The sequence below is a fragment of the Chelonoidis abingdonii genome, chromosome 1 (assembly GCF_003597395.2).
Source record: "Chelonoidis abingdonii isolate Lonesome George chromosome 1, CheloAbing_2.0, whole genome shotgun sequence".
In the NCBI taxonomy this organism is placed as follows: Eukaryota; Metazoa; Chordata; order Testudines; family Testudinidae; genus Chelonoidis; species Chelonoidis abingdonii.
The window spans coordinates 60,985,970-61,009,644 of record NC_133769.1 but is presented as its reverse complement, the minus strand read 5'-3'; positions in this window follow the sequence as shown (position 1 = coordinate 61,009,644).

Sequence of the window (23,675 nt, the reverse complement as noted above, 5' to 3'; positions counted from 1 at the left end):
AATGAAGGTGAACTGGATGGAATAAACAGTGTTGATAATTTCCAGCACTCATTTATCTGAAGTAATAATTTGCCATGCTGGTTAGAATGGTGTCAAACAGTCTGTAAAGGGATGGTTGGTAGGAAGTGTTTTCAGCACCTGGAATTGGGGGAAGTCTCTTGGACCCTCATCCAAACCCTCAAATTTGATGTTTTTATCCAGATTGTTGTGACATAAGAGGCTGAGACGAGAGTGGCCTATGTCTTGTGAGTATGTGGTGGGGTGGCTGTCCCACACAGGGAGAAGAAGGGGTTAAAAGCAGCACCAAGGAGACTGTGCAGAATCCACAAATCAGGAAAGGGCTTATTGAGCCCATCAATGGGGGAAGGCTTGCTGGAGCAAGCAATCAGGGCCGGTGAGGGCCATATATGAAGGGCTGCTCAGCAGAGCAGAAGGGAGTCTCTCCCTGCAAGGCAAGGGAGGAGAACTGGCTGCCTGAAGAAGTGCCATAGATAGTGCAGTGCTGGGCAGGCGCAGCAGAATGTGAGGGTGAACTGCTAGCTGACCACTGCCAGGCTGGGACCTTGCTACAAGGGCTGATTGGGGCTAGGGCTATGGGGTAAGTGGCCCAGGGTAAATAAGCAGCAGGCTGGAGGAGGGCAGTAGGTGACTGCCAGCTATAGGGTCCCTGGGTCAGGACCCAGAGTAGCAGGTGGGCCTGGGTCCCCCGCTCCTAGTATCCCACTTGCCAATGAGGAGAGTGGCCAGTATCCAGACTGAAGTTTTCCCCTGAGGCGAGGGGCTGGACCTTGGATTGCAGTTGGCCGCTGAGGCAAGTGGCGGCACTAAGGACTGCTGGTCCCCTGGAAGGGGGGAAGATACCAGAATGGGGGCACAGCCAGAGGACCGTGCCGAGAAGAGGACGCGGTAGTCCAGGAAGTGAGTGGAGACAGCAGTGACAGCAGGCGTGACACCAATAGCTGAAGGCGGACTGGAAGGGCCAAGAGCTAATTCCCAGGACAGCCAGCAGGAGGCGCTACGGTGGTGAATCCTGCCCCGTTACAGACTCTTTGCCTCTGCGCCTGGGTGTTGTACTGCCTTTCTGGTTGAGTGTAAGGCACCAGTCATGAGCATTCTGATGGGTAATATCTGCCTCATTTTTGTGCAGGTGTGTAGATGCCTCAAGACCAAAGAGTCACTCTAGAGTCTTTCAATGTGTGGAGGGACTCATTGGTCTTACCTGCAAATAATTTTGGTCCTTCAAAGGCGAGATCCTGTATGGTGGATTGTACCTCCTTTGGGAACCCAGAGAAGTGGAGCCAAGGGGCACATTGCATCACTATGGCATTTGAGATGGATCTTCCCACCATGTCTGCTGTGTCTAAGAATACCTGCAGAGCTGTTCTTGCCAGGAGATGGCCTTCAGATCTTCAGAGGTAACTGACTTAAAGTGTTCTTTTTTGTCTTCAGGGATGAGGTCAATAAATTGGGACATTTTGGAGTAATTTGTGTGATTGTATTATGCCATCAATGCTTCATAATCAGCTTTTCTGAACATCAAGCTTGTTGACAAATGGGCCTTATGACCAAAGAGGTCCAATCTTTTCCATTCTTTATCATATGGGGTAGTCCTTGAGTAGTGTTGCCTGCTCTGTTCTTCCATTGAGTTTTGTTGGGGTTGTGAGAATAGAAATTCTAGGCCCTTCGACGGGACATAATACTTCTTATCCATCCTTTTACAAGAAGGAAGGGTTGTTGCAGGGGTCTGCCAGATTATCTTGGCACGATTAATGAGTGCCTCATTTATGAGTAGAGTAATTCTGGATGAGTCTGAGGTGTGTAATATGTCCAGCAACTTGTGTTGGGACTCAGCAATGTCTTCCAGGGGGATTTGGAGCATGTCTGAAATTCTTTTAAACAGCTCCTGAAATTGTTTAAAATAGTCTCCTGTTGTAGGTGGTGGAGGCGTGATGCTCTCGTCTGGAGAAAAGGAGGTGTTACTTGTTGGAATGGCTTCCTGATCTAGAGCCTCCTCTGTTTCCTCAAAAGTCTCCTCAGGGGGCTTGCCCCCCCCCCCGCCACCTCTGATGCTGATGGAGAGCATCTTCGTCTTTTCCTGGGGGTGCTGGGAGGCTTGGAATAATGTTGCCTATATACAGTCCACATGTCCCAACATGGCCACTGTGTAGGACTAGCATTGGTGGTGGCATCCATGGATGTCCATACTACTCCGGTGTCAACCCTGCAAGGGTGTCCTGGCTGTTTCTGTAGGTTTCTGTAGGTCTGGTCTGACAATTCCCTGGATGGGAGAAGAGCAGTGTGAGGAATAAACATCTCCCTCATCATCGTCCTCTTCCTTGCTAAGAAAGGGAGGAGCAGATCTGTTTGTTGGCGTGTGTAATAATGGTGCTGAATGTACCACAGCTATGTCGGTACCAAGAAGCAGTGGTTCCATGCTGTAGCAACTACTAAGTCCTTGTATTGGAGAAAATGCTGTGTTCCAGGAGGTTGCAATGCTGCAGATGGCATCAGCAGTAATTGCTACAGTACCAGGATTGTTATGGTAGTGGGAGTTGTTGCAGCGCTGTGAGAATCAGTGCTGAAGATGACTGTACTGAAGGAGGTAAAGCAGGCTGCGGTGCCAATGTCTCTGCGCTATGTCCTAGAGAGCCAGAAGATGGAGCTATAAGCTGAGGCGCTGCAGAGGTGCCCAGTACCGAATGTTTAGCTGCCACAGTCTGTGTCATGGTAGAAGCGGCAGTGTTGTCTCTGCAGTCCTTTTGTGAGCCTGCCCACTTATGGTCTTTGGCTTTAGCAGTACTCGAGGATCCTACTGACTCATAAATACTCAGCCATGCCACAATCAGTACTGATGATGTGGAGACTTGGAGAATACATCTTTTTCACATTTCACTTTGGAGGAGAGGTGGTAACTCTCCTCTTTGTCCATTTTTTGGGAGGCTGGTCCCTCCAGTGCAGGGTCGGTGAGGGAGGTCTGCCAGAAGCCGAGGTAGGTGACCAAGGACCAGGAGGAGTTTGCGGTCCCGGGTCAGAGGGCAGGCAGAGAGACTTCTCCATAAGGACTGGTTTTAGTTTAAAGTCCCTTGCTTTCCTGGCACAGACCTCAAGGCTGTGGCAATGGAAGCACTTCTGAGGTACGTGAGCTTCCCCACAAGCAGCAGACACACTGGGACTGTCCATCCAAGACTGGAATTGCCTCCCAGCAGAAGAGGCAATATTTAAAGCCCAGAGACCTGAGCATTCTCGAGTGAAGTTGCCTGCAAGAGGTATGAACAAAATGTAAAATGAAAAATAATATTTTTTTAATGGGGAGAAGAAAAAGAAGAGTTTTTTTCCTTACTAACTAATCTATCTACCAAACTATACTGCTAATCCTATATCTAAAGGTAAGTTGTGCAGAGGCACTGCCTGAGCTCTGACTCAGACCAAGGATGGTTGAGAAGGAACTGAAGAGGAAGGTTGGGTGCACAGCGCTATTAACCACCACTGCCGGTGTGAGACAGGAAGAGCGCATTGCGGCCCAATCGGGCACTGTTGTTGAAATTCTCTGACTAGAGGCACAGGGGTGCATAATCATCTGAAGTGGAGCACACACAGGGACATCACTCAAAGAAGAGCTGTCCTAGCTATCTCCCATTCCATTCTCTCCCCACACAACCCTTGCCACAGGGGTTAGTGAGGGACTGAGAGGGGTGGGGGGAGGAGACATGGCTATATTCCATCATTCCTCAGCTAGTGAACATCCCCTTGGGTACCATTACCAGCTAGTTCAGGTAGGAACAACCTGTGATGCTCTAATTTGTGCTGGGGATCCACACCTTACTTCCTGTCTGCTCCCCACCCCCACGGCACTGAGGAGCCTTTGGCCGCAGCAAGGAACCTGTTCCACGATGTTTGTATAAGTGTGCAGGGAACTGCACAAGATACAGTTATGTTGACTGATATTTACATTCACTAGGTCATGTTTGTGAAGGGCTTTGAAGATGAAAAATGCTATGTAAGTTGTAAGTATAGTTATGTGTTATGTCAGATGTGGTGTGTGTAAGTCCTAGAGGTCTGTAAGTGCACTTGCTGTGCCAGTATATGGGATTATCATAGCATGACCCGGCCTGGAGCACCCTCCTGCAACAAACCACAGCATGACAGACATGACGGGTGTGCCCTGCCTCAGTTTCCTTCCCTCAGTCCCAATAACTTTACACAAGTTTCTTGCTCAAAAATAGCCCTCCTCAGGGCTGGTTTGTTTATTATTAAAAACCTTATGCAAAATAATCCACCACCAAAAAAAAAAATAATCCACCCAACATAAAAGCCATTCATCACCTCCAGTGCAAACAGTCACTATAAGCAATTGATATTTTTGTCTCACAATGCCCCACACCCTTTGACCACGTCACCTTCACCCATGCCCAGATTCTATCAGTCTTCCTCAGGCCTGGGACAGTCACCCCGGCCCTTCCAACTGGAGCACAATCCCATTCTTCCCAGAGGGAACAGCCACAGCCTCACGGCTGGGAGCATCTTTCCAGGGAAGCATCCTTCACTCTCTCTGGCCCTCCCATGGTTCCTCAGGGTCCAAGTTTCTGGCCCTGAAGATGTCAACAAGTAAGTTTCTTTGCTGCTCCTCCTATTTCAGCCCTTGACTCAAGTTCTCTAGCTTGGGGAAAACCAGCCAGCAAACCCCTCTGGCTGCTCTCCTGCCTTCATCCTTCTCTGAGGTCCCAAACATGCAATCTATGGCAACTCTCATCTCCTTCCCTTCTGTCTGAGCAAGGCCCTGATTCATCAGCTCTCTCTCTGACTGGTCTCCTCACCTAGGGCCCCGGTGCCCTTTTTTAAGCCTAATTAATTGGCCAAACTGGAGTGCACTGAGAAGGCAAAGGAACACTGGCCCTGTTCCATCTTAAAGAGCCACTGTTACAGGGACTTGTATCATGGGGAATACCACTAGCTGGTGCACCAAGATCCAGAAAGTGACATTTTTTGTCTACTCATCCTTGAAAAGTACTTCCCTAGATTATCTAGAATTTCAGGCAATTTTCACGGATTGCAAATGTAAAGACTAGCCTTTCGTTATTGGGCCGTACTGGTCTTTTCTGAGGAGAAATTCCAGAAAGGGATTCGTTACACTGGAAACTCCATGAGGTTGACCTCATGGAGGATCTCTTGGATTGCCTTCTTTATCGGGAGGAGATTTGCCACCACCACCACAATGGTGCAGAGAGAGGGCATCCAGCACATGTGTGATCTTAAGGGCCTGTCCACACTTATGAAGGGGAATCAATGAGTGGTAATCGATGCACTGGCAGTTGATTTAGCGGGTCTAGTGAAGATCCACTAAATCGACCATAGATCACTCTCCCTTCACCTCCTGTACTCCATTGGATCAGGAAGAGGAGGGAGAGTCGATGGGAGAGCATCTCCCATTGACATCGCGTAGTGTGGACCCCACTGTAAGTAGATCTAAGCTATGTTGATTTGAGTTACGCTATTCACATAACTCAAATTGTGTAGTTTAGATCGAATTTCTCCTGTAGTGTAGACAAGGCCTAAGACACTGATGGAGGCTCAGGACCATGTGCACAGATGCCTAGGTCACCACACACCCCTCCATGGCAGCACGGTTCTCTCAGGATCTGTTCCCTTGTAATCTCTGCCCAGGAACTTTACTTGAATTTTACACTACTGAGAGAGTTGTTACATAAAATAATGTTGACAAAAACACCATTTGATTAGTCAGGAATCCCTGTGGGGCTTTGGGGAGACATCCCCCTGACGTTACTCCTTCCTGACCTACAGAATCTGAACCCTACAACATGCCCTGGGAGAGCCCTCCATAGGATAAGAAGGAAGCAGAGTGCAGGCAACATGACCCCATGTCCACAGACTCGACCAGGTTCAACTCTGCTCCAATTAGTGGATAAGAGAATATAGCCCTGTGTATTTTACACAGAGGACAATAGCTGTGAGCAGTTCAACTATGTCTCACAGCACCACGAAAAAATGAATATTCTCATTGTTTGGACATTGGAGCCTTTCCTGCTTCAAATCAGCAGAGGCGCCATTAGATAAACAGAAAAGCTAGTGTTTCAGAAGTTGGCAAAGTGGATATTCATAACACACACCGAAACACTAACTTGGACAGCCCAATACAACAGTGTGTGGGAGGAACCAGTTTTTGGAGTAGGGGTGCCAAAGATCAGGTTCATTACTCTGATGTAGTACAGTCAGTATACAGACCAATTGCACAAAAATATTAGGTCACATTCTTGGCTTTAAACAATAATGATTAGAGCTGGTTGAAAATTTTCCATTTAACTTTTTTTTGTGACAGAAAATTGGTTATTTGACTAAATGAACATTTTCTTCTTCAAAATAATTTCAATTCCATCAGAAAACCAAAAACCAAATAAATTTGGTTTTCAGCAGCTTTCATCCAAAAATTACCAAGTCTTTTTTCTTTTAATATAAAAACAAAGAGTCAAAGTTTTCCCATGGAAAAACCCAATTTCTAACCAGCGCTAATAACCATAATACTGGTTGAAATTACTGGTTGCAATTTGAAAGTCTTATGACAAGTGTTCAAGTAGCAGCAAACAGATCTTGACGTTTGCATCACAGTTCATACTACCATGGTTCAATCGGCTTTTACTGCCAAATGATTACAGCTGCAGATCAGCTCCAAGGCTATTATGCCCATTATTGGAGAAAGCACAGTAGCAACCTGGTCTAACCTTGACATTTTTCATAAGTACAGTTGTAGAAATCTGTACTGTTGAATACAAACTTTGTACAATGTATACACACACCAGCTGATGAGTCAGACTTAGAACAAGAAAAGAAGTGCAATGTTTTTGAACAGCACAATGCTTTTGACAGTGTTTTATCCAACTATCCCTTTTAAAGTGTTTAGTTTCACGGAGGTTCCTGTGTTACTATTGCTTTGAGCTGCAAATCCTAACACACGTGATTACTGCCTTTGGACCCAGTTCTCCGCTGCCTGACCCACTGTGCAGTCATTTACACCTGTGGAAAATGAGTGCAAAAAGGATGTAAAATGCTAAAATGCTACCAAGGCAGAGTAGCACAGCTATAGTACGGAATAGCGTCTGTAAATGACTGCACAAGGGACAAAGAAAATCATGTCTATTGATCACAACAGGATTGCTCACATGAGTAAAGTTTATGCACGAGCATAAATGTTTGCAGCATAGAGCCTATTCTGGTCTTCTGTTTTAGAACTAATAAATGTAGGTATGTGATTATTAATATACCAGCCAATTCAGCCATAGGTTTATATATAGTTTGTTTATTATGGCTCAATCCCTCCAGCTATGGACTATAGGGAAAGCAAACTGGATTTGTAAGAAATTAGGTAACATGGTTTTTTACCCATGAAAGCTTATGCCCAAATAAATCTGTTAGTATTTAAGGTGCCACCTGACTCCTTGTTATTATTTAAAAGGTTTTCCCTTACTGAATGGAAATTGTCATTGAAATAGTATCTGAACCACCTGTCCATTATCACAAATTTAATTACTCACCTCTATTTTTATCATTTTTCCAGAACACGTTTCTATCAGCAACCCCCGCCTGGCTCATTCCAGAGATACAGGTTATTACAATGCAATTTCAATGTCCTTTGAAGATCCACATGGCCTGCTTCAGATCCATAAGTGCTGACAGCTCAGAGGAAGACTAGAGGTCAGAGTTAGAGGGAGGATAAACAGAGAAATTACAGTACCACCATGTGCTTAACAGGGCCTTTAATTCAGGACTTTTTGAAATAGTTGTTAAAACCACAGATTTTTAGAAAAAGAAAGAAAGAAAGAAAGAAAGAAAGACCGTACATGCTATCTCAATTGCAATTACATCTCTACCCCGATATAACATGAATTTGGATATAACGTGGTAAAGCAGTGCTCCCAAGGGGGCGGGGGGACCTGCACACTCCAGTGGATCAAAGCAAGTTTGCTATAACGCAGTTTCATCTATAATGCAGTAAGATTTTTTGGCTGTACAAAGATTAATGTAATGTAAGAAAGTACATTACATTACAAAGATTAAAGTAATGTCACTTTGGTACCAAAGGATGGTTTACTCAAATTCGATGTGCTAGGCAATGTCCCCACCTCTCAGAAAAACAGTCCCTGCCCCTTAAAAACTTGCTGTACAACTGACAAGCAACATACTAAAGGAGGAAAGGGGGACACAATCTAAATGGGGACCATTTTTATAGACATTCTCTATATATTGGCTGGGGGTGTGGGGGAGTCTATTATAATTATTAAATAAATGCACATTAACTATACCTGACTGCCCCTCGTCTATTTGGCATTAATTGGGCAATTTCTTGTCATGAATGAAGTGGATTTTTGGAGGGGATCTGCAGGAGGAGAGGGCAAAGGTCCTTAAAGTTCAGATCACAGCAAAAGTTCCATTCCTCGGGAAGGCCAGAGGGAGCTGTGGGAAGAACAGATACGTGGGCTGTAAAAGCTAGTGGAATGGAGGGAATACAATAAAGCTGTGTTTACAATTGGCAGTTTTCACTGTCCACCATTGCAACAGTGGGGAACTAGTACAAACACAGCACTGAGAGAGAGAATTTCCAGGGCCATAGCTACAAATTGTAATGGTTCAGTCCGTGTACTTTCCTTGCAATATTATATTTATTTTTAGCACAGTAACAATCCTGTGTTGTAGTAAACTATACTCTCGTGGCATGTTCAATGTGTTTCTGTGTAAAAGCCCACCATTATTCTCATTGATAGTGTTTTCTCATTTATGCTGCCCCCAAATGACTGCTCAAAGTAACTACACTATTGTGCGTGTAATTTTATCCTTACTGCTTGAGAAGAATTGATCTTCCACATATCCAAGCACAGCAGGGATGTTGATGGCTCTCTGCTAACATGAGTCACCTGGCTTCATCAGGTAGATACCACAGGCCTTTGGCAGCACTATCCCTTTAAAAAGGAACAGTGCTAAATGCGAATCCACACATTGCCTTCTTTCCTTCCCTGCTATAGGAAAGCAGACTCTCCTCTGGTGTTGCTTCAGAATGCCGGGAGGAACCAGTAGCTCATAGCTGCGCACTACTTTGGCTTTAAGAGGAGGAAGCTGGATGAGGGGTGATACTCTGTCACTGTGAGGCCTATTTCTACTCTCTTATACAAATCACCTTTACAGGCAGAGTTCCTCTGGGCATAGGGTTGCCAACTTTGGTTGGATGAATTCCTGAAGGTTTCATCACATGACATTATCTTTAATTATTGATTAATTTTTAATTCCTGGAGACTCCAGGATAATCTTGAAGGGTTGGCAACCCTATCTGGGCAGCGTTCACTGACCCCTTAGATGCCTTTGAGAAGCTATGGGTACTGTCGGGGGTTCTCTTGTTCCCTGATTTTTAACCTTTGATCTTACTCCTATTCCTGTTTTCTCCTTTGTTGTCCCATGTCCTCACTGGTGGCCAGGACCTAGTGATTCCCCCATTATGCTCTAATGCACCTCAGAACAGCAATCCCAAAACACAAGAAAATCAAACTAAGACACGTAGGTAGGTGACCAATCAAAAAATGTAATAACCATGAGCCACTTAAGTCAGCAAGTCTGAACAAAACATAATAATAGTCAAAATGGCAGCTATGTAGCAGCTGGCCCTCAGTAACAGTACACACCCAACTCTATGGGCACAGCCACGCACACACACCTTAGTTGAGGGGGCAGGTCTTTAGTTTTGGGCAGGCCTAGACCTGCCTGGCCCAGTACCCACAAATAGTACCTTGGCTTTAGGCTCTCTTTGTATTTGTCTTTAGGGCAGTGTACATCTCATTATTGCCCTATGTTTTAGTCTAAAAAGTACAAAGCACAGTCAGCATTTAGGACAGACGTAATCAGAGTTTTAATCAGGGGTACTCTTGTATGTGTTTTCTATAGCTAGTTTGTCTGAACTTTATTGTTTGTAAGGGTTTGCCCCTTTCAGGCATTCCTCACAGTGTGCAACGTTGAAGACTTTTGAGAGAGAAGAAATTTGAAGGATATTTTGTTCTGCATTTTTAACATCTTATAAAGTTAATTATATTCACTTACAAAGTACCTGCCATGTAAGGATCTCAACAGAATTTATAAACATCAGTGAATTTAGCCTCACAGCACCCCTAGGACTAAGAGAAGTATTATTATCCCCATTGCACTGAGGAACTAACTAGAGCTGGGCAAATAACCGATAGTTTGGCTTGCTGGCAGTTCTGAAAAACCAGTAAAAAAATTGGGTTCAACTCCAACTGAAACTTTTTAGAATTTTTGGTGAATTTAAAAGTAGGAAAAATACAGTTTTGGGTTGAACAAAATGTTTAGTTTCAGGTATTTTTAATAAAAGGAAAGGAAATTAAGAGCTAGGTTCACAAAAATTGAGGCGGAGAAGGTGGTTGTGGTGACAGCAGTACCAGCTGCCTTACACCCACTAGCCGGGGAACTCATTTAGAAGACCCAGGCCTGAATCCCCATTCTTGAGCAGGGACTTGAACCCAGCTCTCCCTTAGTGATAGCCCTAACCACTGGGTTATGAGCTATTGTGAGGCAGGATCTCTCAGAAGCTCTTCCGCTTTTATGTAAAAGTCATGACAGAAATTTGTGAAATATTTCAATTGAAGTGAACCTGAATTTTTCAGCCAAAACAAATGTGCCCAGCTGTAGAGCTGACTGAAGCACAGGTAGGTTATATTCCCAACCCACAGCCACAGGGCACAGCCAGGAACAGAATCATGCACTCTTGACTCACTGCCCTGTGTCTTAACCACAAGACCATCCTTCTTCCTCCCATCACGGCTGTGTCATCACAGAGCTCCAAAACACTGCTCCCCAAAGCCGTGATTTATAAGTTAGGCATCCTTCTGAAGTCATGGTTCATAAAAAGAGACAGCGATGTGATCTTGTAACAGAGCACTGCACTAGTTAAGTCATGGAACACAAGCAAGGGCTTCCAAAGTGAGAACCTTTTCTGTTCCAAAATGAAATGAAGGGTTTTTTCCTACCTAAGGTCTTGTCTATATTTGGAAATTTCCCAAAATAATTATTCCAGAATGGGTATTTTGGTAAATTTCCATGTGTAGACAAGCCCCAACATTTATCCAAGAACAAAAGCCACTGAACTTTAGAGCACTCTCCTGAGATGTAAAATCTCTCACTTTCCTCTCTATGATCTAATAAGGACAGCTGTTCCCCGCACAGAACCTTGTTTCCTTCCTGATCCTCAGTTATGAAATCTACTAATTGCTATATAAACAAACACATGCAAAATAGTTGGGTGAAAAGTGCTCGTTTTTTGTTTACTGTGTACACACTGATATCAGCATTTAGTCACGGGATTCAGATACTTAACACTGGAAAAGTACATTTTCCCTCCATACTTTGTCCACCAACTGCAACCATTAGACTTGCAAAATTCTATAGCCTTGACAAGTAAATATTATTGATGAAAGATTTAAATATAATCAGGGTCAGCTCTTTAGCTGTCGTAACTCAGCAAATAGCTTCATTTGAGCCAATAGAGTTATGCCAATTGACACCAACAGAGGATCTGGCCTTAATTTTTTCATCATCATCGGAAAGATAGACAAGCAGCTGTTATGCCTGGGCCAGTAAGTTTTTATGACCATTTTTGAAGCTGCATTAGCAGTAGCCTACAGGCAGAATTTTTTTCTGCAGGATAGTAATTTTTGTGGTGTTTTAGGGCTGCAAGCAATTATGTACTTTTCCACTACTTTTAACCATTATTATCCAAAACTATGAGTTAGTCAATATCTGCATTCCTTTCTCAGCACTCTGAAGGAGAACTGTTCACACTGGAGGCATTGTTATCCAGACGATCCTAAACAATACAGATAACACTGTATTCTGCTTTGAGTATTGTGAATAAAGAGATTTTTAAATGCCTATCAACTAAGCTATCAGATCCAATTCTATGAATTATATGTTGTGTAAAACTAAGTGAGGTAAAGAATCTTTAAACTTATGGACAATGTCCAACTTGAGAAATACAGATTAGCTGTGGTTGCCCTTTCTAAGGAATGCATTTAAGCACAAATATTTAACTAGTGTCATAAAACCAAAATACCCCTCAGAAATTACATCAGTGTTTTGGGCCTCTACATTCTCATTCTTGAAATGTGATAGCAAATCTAGTCAGATTAACCCCATCTAGATATTGAGGGCCAAACCCTGCCCTGGCCAGCTGTCAAGGTATTTTTCCCCCAGTTTGAACTTTAGCGTCCAAAAGTGGGGACCTGCATGGACACTTCTAAGCTTAAGTCCTAGCTTAGATCTGATAGCACTGCCACCAGCCAAAATATAGTGTTTGGCACACTTTCTGTTCCCTCAAAACCTTCCCTGGGGGAACCCAAGACCCAAACCCCTTGGGTTTTAAAACAAGGAGAAATAAACCATCCCCCCTCCTTTCCCCCTCCCTGGATTACCCTGAGAGGCTACACTGATCCAAACTCCTTGGATCTTAAAACAGAGAGGAATTAACCTTCCCCCCGTTCTTCCCCCTCCCCACCAATCCCTGGTGAGTTCAGACCCAATCCCCTTGGGTCTTAAACAAGGGAAAAAATCAATCAGGTTCTTAAAAAAGAAAGCTTTTAATTAAAGAAAGAAAAAAGTAAAAATTATCTCTGTAAAATCAGGACGGAAAATGTTTACTGGGTATTCAGCTCATATAGACTAGAGGGACTTCCCCCCCACCCCCAGGCTGAGATTCAAGTTACAGCAAACAGAGGTAAAATCCTTCCAGCAAAATATACATTCACAAGTTAAGAAAACAAACATAAGACTAATCAGACTTTTCTAGCTAGTACTTACTATTTTGAACATGAGAGACTGTTTCAGAAAGATTGGAGAAACCTGGGTTGCACGTCTGGTCCCTCTTAGCCCCAAGAGCGAACAACGAACAAAACAAACAGCACAAACAAAAACTTCCCTCCACCAAGATTTGAAAGTATCTTGTTCCCCCATTGGTCCTCTCGTCAGGTGTCAGCCCAGTTCACTGAGCTTCTTAATTCTTTACAGGTAAAAGAGACATTAACTCTTAATCATCTGTTTATGACACCAGCCAACTCAGAGTGCAGAGAAGTTGCTCAGTGCAGCCTCAGTTGCAGTAATCCTAACAACCAGGACAGGGTGTCTACAAACTCACTAACGGTACATGTTCTGGAAACCACTTTGCTGCTGCTCATAATAGCAGCAGTGTGTATGTGTCCCTGATGGCACTTGCTATAAACAGCAGCACCCATGATATAGGGGTTTGGAAACCTCCCCTAGAACAATACACCATGCCCTCTACAGTGCACAGCATGGTGTTTTAACATCATTTGAAGGCTATAGGGAGCTGTGACAGGCTTTTATATTCCCTGTTCCCTCTTATGCACTCATCCATTGTGTACATCATCTTTCCATTGACTTTAATAGGAGCTAGATCAGGTCAATAGCAAGGAGCAGGATTTCTCCCATAGAGTTCAGGTCTAGGCTCAAACTGGTGTAGTCAGACAATGAATTACACACAGAAGAATGAGTGATTTGATGAAGTAAAATAGAACAGATATGTGAAGCAAAGAGACTGATTTTCTGAAACTGAAACATCAAACCATTTCATTTAAATTAAAAAGGAGCTGAAATTGTTTGGCAAATTTTGAAGTGGGTCTGGAATGTTGAACTCAGCTGCCTGTGAAAACTTGGCTAAATTTCTGCCCTCTGTTTTTCACATACAATGCCCGTAAAGTCAGAACAAACTAATGGTCCATCTAACAAGTGGAGTTGTAAGAGTGTAGCAGCGGGGAGAATTTGGCTCTGCTGGGCCACTCATGTTCCTGTTTTTCTTCCTGGAAGATGTGCCCTGGAGAACAGTTTCAAGCTGTGATGTTAGCATTACAGTAACTGCAGTGGAAAGCAAGCATTTTGGAATGCAGTCATTGGGAATTTGAACTTTACCAAATGTTCTGGATTACACCACTGTACCAACATAGTTGATGGTGAGGGTTGTGCTGTTGACACTTGCAGTTATCAGTTCTTACCGGCAGGGGGAAAAAATCTGTGATCAATAAGGTTTAGTAGTGAAATATAAAATTAAAACTTTACCAATCAGGCAAACAGATCAGCCTCACAAGACCTGGAAGTTCCTATACAGTAACCCCTCGCTTAACGTCCTCCCGCTTAATGTTGTTTCAAAGTTACGTCACTGCTCATTTAGGGAACATGCTCATTTAAAGTTGTGCAATGCTCCCTCATAATGTTGTTTGACTGCCTGCTCTGTCCACTACTTGTAAGATTCTGTGGAAGAGCAGCAATTTTACAAGGGAGCATTGTACAAATTCCTCTTCTCTACCTCCTCCCCCCTCTTCCCAGTGCTTCCTAGGCTTAAGACTTTCTGGGAGGGAGGGGAAGAGCAGGGAAGTGCTGTGTCTCCGCTCCTCCCCCTCTCTCCCAGAAAGTCCTAAGCGTGAAGTGCTGGGAGGGAGGAGGAAGGGCGAGGAAGTGCCGCAGCTGTTTGGCGGTGCTAAGAACTTTCGGGGTGGGGGGGAGGAGCAGGGATACAGCATGTTCCAGAGAGGAGATGGAGTGGGGGTGGGAAGATGTGGGCCTGGAGTGGAGTGGGGACAGGAAGAAGTGGGCCTGGAGCATCCCCCAACAAAGTCGGCGTCTGTTCTTCTCCGGGGAAGCTGCTGCTGCTGCTGTGAAGGTGCTTCCTAGCATCCTTGCCTGCAGCAGGCTGTGCCTGTGTGGGGTAAGCCAGGGGCACTTCCCAACCACAGTACAGTACTGTATATAATGCCTTTTTTCTGTCCCAAAAAAATTCCTTGGAACCTAACCCCCCGCATTTACATTAAATCTTATGGGAAAATTGGATTCATTTAACATTGTTTCACTTAAAGTTGCATTTTTCAGGAATGTAACTACAATGTTAAATGAGGAGTTACTGTACTGGTCATGCTTTGGCAACCAACTTAATCTCATTACTGGAACTGAGAGCAGAATATTAATCAGAGTTGAAGCACATGCAGGATAACAGTTTCCAGAACCCAAATCACAGAGAGACATAGATAAAGGAAAACATTAACAGGTACGTAAACTTAGGAGGTGGCTGTTGGGGAAAAAGGTGAATGGAGTAGCAGAAATGGATCTTGTTGCACTGTATGAAAACCTGAAAGGAAACTGTAGAGACTTAGGTCACAATCTATTCAAACTAAGCAGCAACAGAAGCATGATTACTGTAGAAAATTAAAAATAGACAAGTTTAATTTAAATATACCAGCCATTTCTCCTCTATATTTTCCCACATTTGTAGTATTGGGTAAGCCTCATAGCCAGGCACCACCAGCACCATCGTGTCACTAAACGATGTTCAAAGGTGGGCTGTGCAATACACCACCGTAATAAGCAGCAAGAATCACTACAGGTAATCCCCACTAACATGCTAAGAGACTACTCGCCTCTTAAATGAATGTCCACAGTTTCCTCAATCTCAGTGAAGTGGATTCTGCCAGAATCTCTGGAGGTGGAGAATTCCAAGTGCCTTAAAAAGAAACAAAAAAAAAAACCTCTCTTTAGTCTTGCCCACACTAGGGAATTATTCCTAAAAATATTTCTCACAATAGCAACCAACAGTGCATCGCCACTGGTGGTGACAGTAGTATAGACAAGGTGCTGTTGGCATTTTCATCACTCTAGTGAACATAGCAGACATAGGGGAGCCTAAGGTCAGACTTAAGCAATAATCATAACACCATCTGCTTCCTGCCTTCACTACAAGTTCCATTGCTGGTAGCCCTGGCACCAGAGCAGAAAAATACTTCCAGATTGCCCCAACATGGAAAAGCCCTGGAGCGGGTATGGCCAGATGGCCAGCACTAAGTGTATTCATCGAGCTGGCTTGCTGTACATGGACTATCTCAAATGCCCACCCTCAAGTGTTTATGTGAATGGGCTTTTAATGTTCTGTGGTCACCTCTCCTGAAATCTTGGTCTTCAGCTAATAATGAAAATGAAAAGCAACTTCTCCCTATAGACTATGTATGCCTAGAACAAGTCATCTGAGAATATGGAGAAAAAGGCAGAACAGGATGAAGATTAAGGAAAATGTAAAAGTTCATTTGCCATTAATCACAGGGAGATAGACAAGTATAAATAAAAAGGCTATTTATCTCAAGCTGACTTTTACACATTTTACCTGTTTTATTGCTCAGTTCAGTAAGCTGTGTGTGCTGTAAAACTTATGGTAGTGAGTTTAAAATTCAGCTACCTAAACCATATACAGAGCCACAACAATGATTTGCTTGCCCAATAACTCTTCTAGACGCCTGCTCACTCTGCTGTCTGGACTGCACCAACATTCCCAATGCTGCTATAAAAATTATTCAAAGTCAGCACTCTTGCCCTGCTTCCATTTGCAAGTTAAAAACATAAATAATTATAGAAGAAGAAAGAGCACCTTTGTACGGTAGCAAACTGGAGGGGGATACACTGAAAGCTATGGACCTAAAAAGAGTTAAGTGCATAAGTCCCTTTCTAAGGCTCCACTGCAATGGACAAAACTCCTGTTGAATCCTGTAGGCACCTAAACTCACTCAGTGCCTACGTTTTTGCAGTAAAAGTTACCTACATGCCTGTTTCTGCCTGAGCATGTGCACTGCTGCCTCCCTCTAGGCACCTACTCCCTGCCTAAGCCCAAGAGATTCACAAACAAAGAGAAGATAGACTTTTGGCCACCTATGTTGTGTGTGGGCCCTGATCCGTATGTGTGCTATGAGGCAGCCTACTGGATCAGGCTCCTCAGGTGAGTTCACACAAAGCAGCCTGGGACAGATGAGGAGGAGGATTTCCCTCATAACTTTTAGCCCAGTGGTTAGGATGTGCCACCAATCAGAATGAGTGTTTTAGCTATTAGGCTAAAGTCTACTCTCAGGTGGAGAGGGAGGAGCCTCACTCAACCTCTTCTGTTGAAGCTGTAAATAAATAGTTAGAGTCATTGGAGCAGGGGGACTGGATCCCTCACATTCTGGGTGAGTGCCCTGTTCACCAGGCTATACAGTCATTCCCAGCATTGTGCGCTCTCTCTCTCTCTCATATTCTGGCCCATTTGACTCTTTAAAAGAAATAGAAAGTAGAGCTCCAAATTGGTCATTCAACACAGGTAATGTTATTGCCTCTTTGACAAAATCAAAAAGTATTAGCAGTTCCGACTGCATGACAGGGGTATAGTAAATGCTTAACTGGTGCTGCAACTTCCTTGTGTAATCCTGTTAACATCAATACCTGAGCTATAGACCCTGGCATAATTTCACCCAGTCAATAGCTTTGAATGCATAAAGTCATCTTTTCAGGGAACTTTCTAGGTTTGCATTATTTGGATTGACTTGATTAGTATTTGCAAGTTGTAGACTATATTTGACATTCAGAGACTGTGTGTACTCACTAAACTCCATTTCTTATTAGTGAGACAGCAAAGCATCTCAATGAAACTCTTTTAATTTAGGCCCAACCAGGTTTGTTTCAAATCATAGGAGATCTGGGCAGGGAGATCTTAAAGGATGCTGAACCAAGAACTTGACTAGGGAGAATTTAGTCAATAAAAGGCCAGTTGAATCACCCAGACAGGTCTCAGCAACACAAGACAAGTTGGGGGGCCTCATCGATGAGTAATCTTGGGTAATGGTAACCTGATTAGCCAGCAGTGTTGCACTGAAGCGTACAAACCACAAATGAGCACCTGACCAACCTACCCATACAGCTTTCTCAGAACTAGTGTTCCATTGGGAATCCGGGTTGCAATGAAGTGGCAATCTAGCAAGGTACTGCAGACAGGTGGGAGAGGTTGACTGGAGATACAAGTTCAACATAATGCTCCCAAAACTTACAGTGTCCTTCCACAGAATTCCAAAAATCATCCCCAAACTCTCCCAAATCAACAAGATCTATACCATGGAGGAGGAGTAGATGCTTGTTTTCAGGCACATCTGCACTCCTGGACAGAACCTGCTCAGATCCATGGAGCTGTATTGAGGACTGATAAAAGGAGTGTGCTTTCTGAGCTATGAGGGTAAAGGAAGGGACCTTGTTTTATGGTATAAGTCCCCTGATCCCAGACAGAACCTGCTGTCATCATGTTGGTGAATGGCTCTGGAAATGGGATTGGTTTTTAGAGCTGATTTTTTTTTTAAAAAAAAAAGAGTATTATTCTATGAAAATATTTAGTCAAAGATTTGAACATTTTCAGCCAGCTATATTGATTTTGTAGGTGTCTATGAACTTCTACTCAACTCTGGGGTAAAAGCCTACTATTGCTTCAGAAGGGAGTGGCCTCCTGAGAATCTCTCTCACACGTGGCCTTTCCCCAGTCCTGAATGGAACCCACTAGAGTTGCTGAGACCCCAGCATTGAACAGACGCAAAAGAGTCCTGTCCATTGGGGAAAGGGGATGGTATGGTTCTGCCACACTTCTAGAGGGAACCTGTTGATGCTCTGGTGAATAACATCAGGAGAGATTCAATACAGAAAGAAATGAAAGGAAAATAACTTATTTATTTCACAACTTTGGGTGTTAATATGTTATGGAATGCAGTCCGCCTCCTTTGTCTTATCAACTGAAATTCAACCGAAGACACTTATTAGTATCCAGGCCTTTAGTGAATTTTGTGTTGCTGCGTCTGGATAATTAGTCACATTACTTGTACACTTTGTATGCTGGTGGGGGAGGAGGCGTGTTTAAAGGACATTTGGCATGCTGTATCATATGATGTTGGTGTTTCTATGCCAATCATGCTTTAACTAAATACTCTCCCAGAACAAAAGGTGGAGTCACCTCAGGCAACTTTTGTTTCATATCTATGAATAAGTGATTTTCCAATTCTCTGGTGTTTTTTTTTAAGTTTCAGTGGATATAATGCATTCAGACACTCCCTTTTTTTAATGACAGAGTCCTTCTTCTTGTCTACACTAGTCTTCAACAGCACAATGGGGAGTTAACCATTTACAGCTTTCCTGGCTAGCCAATAGATTTGTTTTACTTGTTCCCAATTCATTCCAGACTTTTATGAGGAAATATTCAAAAATAAAGCTGAAGAGCTGGAATAATAGTCTCTCTTCTTCAAGGCCCCAACTACTGTGAAGTGAAAAATATGCCAAAAATGTGGGCATTTTCAAACATGTAAGCAGTAGCCTGAAGGCCTCACACAGCACAGCTGCTTCCTATAAAGATTGCCATGTAGGGACAGATTCCCTGAGTTACAGAAATTATGAGAGTATTTTTATACCTCTAATTAAGTCTCCAGAAACAGACAAGTATTTTCATTATAAATGGTTTTCAAAGCACTGGTTTTCAAAAATATGTGATAACCACAGATTCCAGCATCATTTTTTGGGACCCCAGAGATACCATTTTTGACTGACTATATGCCGTCCAACTAAAACTCCTTCCTTGTTAGGGGATCTGACATTTTGCTAAAACTGCAGTATTCATACTTTATACTATACAGTATCTACATTCTGGTTTAGAGGCCTTAAGTAATATAGGATGCTACAAGTGGTATGCAAAAATGAATTTTTTAAATGGTATGATGTGTCAGAAGAAAAATTCTGTCATTTAATAGGCTCCAAAATGAACACATTCCTGCAGAAAAGAAAGATTACAGAAGAAGAGGACACTTTGGGCATAGCTACAGGGAGGAATAGAACAGAGTCAGTTGATTTACAAATAGGCACATGCACCAGCCATTTCCCCTGCGTAGGAAGCACAGCACCCACATAAATACTGCAGACCCAAGACAACAGTAGTATCCATAGAGTGATTCTACTGCTGCTTCATTGTCTGGGAGGGAAGTATTTAGTTTTTTGCTTCTTTAGGATCTCTAAAAAAAGCTCCGTATTGCCTTAATAGTATTTAATAGTATTTTCTTGGTGAGAGAGGTAGGGAGATTTTTTTTTCTGCTTATATTTTAATCTAAAAAAATGTTTGGCATATCAAATTGTTGTTTGCAGTCCTGTTGTAGCCATGTTGGTCCCAGGATATTAGAAAAAGACTAGATGGGTGAGGTAATATTTTTTACTGGACCAATCTCTGTTGGTGAAAGAGACAAGCTTTTGAGTATACACAGATGTGACCCTAGGAAGCTCTATGTATAAGTTCAAAAGTTTGTCTCTTTTCACCAACCAAAATTGGTCCAATAAAAGATATTACCTCACCCACCATGTGTCTGGAATAGCAAGCGTGCTTTAGTTTTTTGAAAAATTGGTCCTTAGAGCATGGGTTTCTTTTTGGTTTTCATATTAGTCAGATCTGCATGTCTAGCTTGTCATTTCAGATATTGGCCCCATTTCTATTCCTTTCTCTAGATTTTATTTTTAAAAACAAAACAAAACAAAATTAAGGCAATTGGGAGTTCAAACATGGATATTTGTACTTAACCACTCACCAGATCCCTGAAGAGCACTTTGTGCTATTTTAGCTTATTTCTTTATTTATTATACTTTTTAGCTGGATAGAGTCAGCAGTCCAATTCAGTTATAAAGTGTATCAAAAATAAATAAGGTATATAGCTTAAGTATCTTAAGAATTAACGCTATTTTACTCTTATTGCTATAGCTGAAAACAGCATTTTTATAATATGTTGTAAAAGCAATGGCCAGTGAATTCCTCTGAGTTAATGTCATTAACCTCCAGTATAAATAATCTTTGGTGTATATTGTAATAAGATAATGTGAAAGTCCAAAGGAACTCATTCCCAGACTACATCAGAAAAGCTATTAAGTCAACAACTGGAGCAGACAATAACAATGTGAACTAAGGGAGCAGAACTTTTAAAGCATGTTACTTACAATAGAAAAACATTTAAAATGCCACTGACAAGATTAAATATGTGCATTCAGACTTTACTGCTATGTAAATTAAAGTCAAAACATTAAAAATGTTGTATCAATCAGATCTGTATTTCTTAAATGACAACTAGCTATATTAAATTACATCATACAAAGCCATTGCTTTTCCTGTTTTGTGTCGTCATCACCAAGTTTCACATACTTTAAAAGGAAAATCATTTACTTAATCTAATTTTTAAACTACACTTCATACAAATACACTCACATCTAAAACTCTCTGTGCTTCTTTACATTTTGTGTGTACAGGAGGTGCATGCAGGCCAGATGGATGGCAGGAGAGAGATCACTTGATCATTACCTGTTAGGTTCACTACCTCTGGGACACCTGGCTTTGGTCATTGTCGGTAGACAGGATACTGGGCTGGATGGACCTTTGGTCTGACTCAGTATGACCATTCTTATGTTCTTAGATGTTAGGAGTTGGAGTAAAGCCAAAAAAAGAGACCATGATAGCAATAAACATGTTGTTCCAACTGTTCTTTCAGATTAAAAATAGGATTTTAGTTGGCTAGAACTGATTCAACTAGACTCTGCTTTGCTCACCAGTTCCAGACCTCTTCTAAAGGGACAGTGCCTCAGCTGCTGAAAACTGGCCTTGTGCCACTGAAGTCAATGGAGCCAGACTCATTTAGCCGAGGGGCTGGCCCAAAGTGTTTTAACAAGGTGACTATACATAAAGAAGCAATACTGATGCCATATGCCCATACTTATGGAAAAGAGCATCGTTTTTCACTTTATTCGACCAAAGCCACATAGTCTGGTATATTGTTATATCGTATATTTGATACAGCAGTGCAAAATAAAACAAACACAAAGCAGCATTGTGGCTGAGAATCCATACCCACAGAAGTCAGGAAATTAAAAATTATGGTTGCCACAGCAATTGTAATTCAATCCACTTGTGTAGTTTCTTTTACTATCCATATTGTTAAAATGTATGCCTTAAATCACACTGGAAAGGAGTGGACCACCACCACACTTGTTATGGACTCAGATACTTCTTCTAAATGTAATCTAAAAAGTATCTCTCTAGGAGCCACCTTCAGTAACTAACTGTTCTCATGGAGTAGTTGCTCTTCAGATTGTTTAATAAAAACCACCCCCATTTAATAGCTATACCTTTACTATGCAAGCCACAGGGGAGAACTGTTATATTAATATAAACTACCTTTGTTTTGAAGTTGCTCTTGATTTAAAGCCATAGCATGGAAAAGTAATTATATTTAATAAAAGTCGCCGCTTCTAAGCAGAAATATATGGTACTGCTACGTACAATGCGGCCAAGTTACAATGGCTTTGAATTTTTGTGCATTTAAAATTCACTACCATAGTGCTTTTAAGGCACACATGCATTGCAGTCTTTGATTGTTTTTCTAAGAGATATAAGGAAAAGAGTGACTGATGGTAGTCCCCCTCTGCTCCCCGATGTTCAACATTCCCAGTGCATATTTTAAGGGGTGTAGCTGCTGAGCAATAATTTTCTGATCACATAAGTGAAAAAAAGAAATATTTCCTCATGTTTGTATTTGCACTTTGCAAAATTCACCAGGCTTAAATCCACAGCCCACATTCTAAGCCCAAATGAACAGAGTGATAAAATATTATGGGCCTGATTAAAATTCAATTTAAAAAATCACAAGAAAGACCTCTGTCATCTTCAGTGGGAATCGGATTAGCCCTATAAACCTAGCAATCTGTGCAAACAATACACAAAGTCTAAGATGCATGTTCGTAAGCACAAACATGCAACTAAAGCAAGAGAGGCCTGAATGTAGTGAGCCTATAAAAAAAGTTCAGATAAAACAATAAATTAACCTATCATAGAATTATAATCTGGGTCACAATGTCCATGTCCATAACTTCTGCTCAGCAAGTGGCTTTGCTTTGTTGCAGTGGACTCTGTGGAATGGAAGTCTCTCCCAGTCAATATCCAAAGTAACTAGGGAGTGAAGAATCAAGCTCAGTGTTCTCCAGAGACTTTGCTGGAACATTGCGCCACATCATCATTCCCAACATCATAAAAGACACAGTTTACCTCTAAGGTGCATAATTAGCCAAGCATTAAGATAGAACTAGCCAAACTATATCAGAGCAATGGCCCACCTGGTCCAGTTTCCTGTCTTGGACACTTGTTAATACCAGCTGCTTCAGAAGATGGAGTAAGAAACCACATAATGGACAATTATGAAGTAATTTACCCACAGCAAACTCTTCTTCCTAATCCCCCCATCAGTTAGCAGTTGGCTGACACCCTGACATGAGGGTTTATTTATATATGTATCTATTGAACTGTGGCTGTTCTAATTATCCACATAGATGTCTAATACTTCTTTGAATCTTGCTAAACTGTTGGCCTCAATGGTACCCAATGACAATGAGTTCCAGAGATTGATTGTGTATTATGTACAAAGTATTTCCTTTTATCGTTAAATTTGTTGCTTTTCTTTACAATGTCCCCTCCTACTTGTATTATGCAAAAAGGGAACACGGGAGAACCCAGTTTGCTCTCCCTCTACCATTCATTATTTTGGGTTCATATATCAGGCCCCTTCTTATTCACCTCCTCTCCAAACCAACTAGTCTCAAGCTTTCCTCATACAGAACTCTTTCTCTCTATCCAGCTTTATTAGATCCTCTCTGCTTTAAAGCTTTCAAAAAGGCCTCCTGGCAGATCTGTCATCACTAAATTTAGCCTCTATTTTCAGAGAGTTTTACTCTTTTGTCCCTTGTGGTTGGTGGCAAGCACAGAA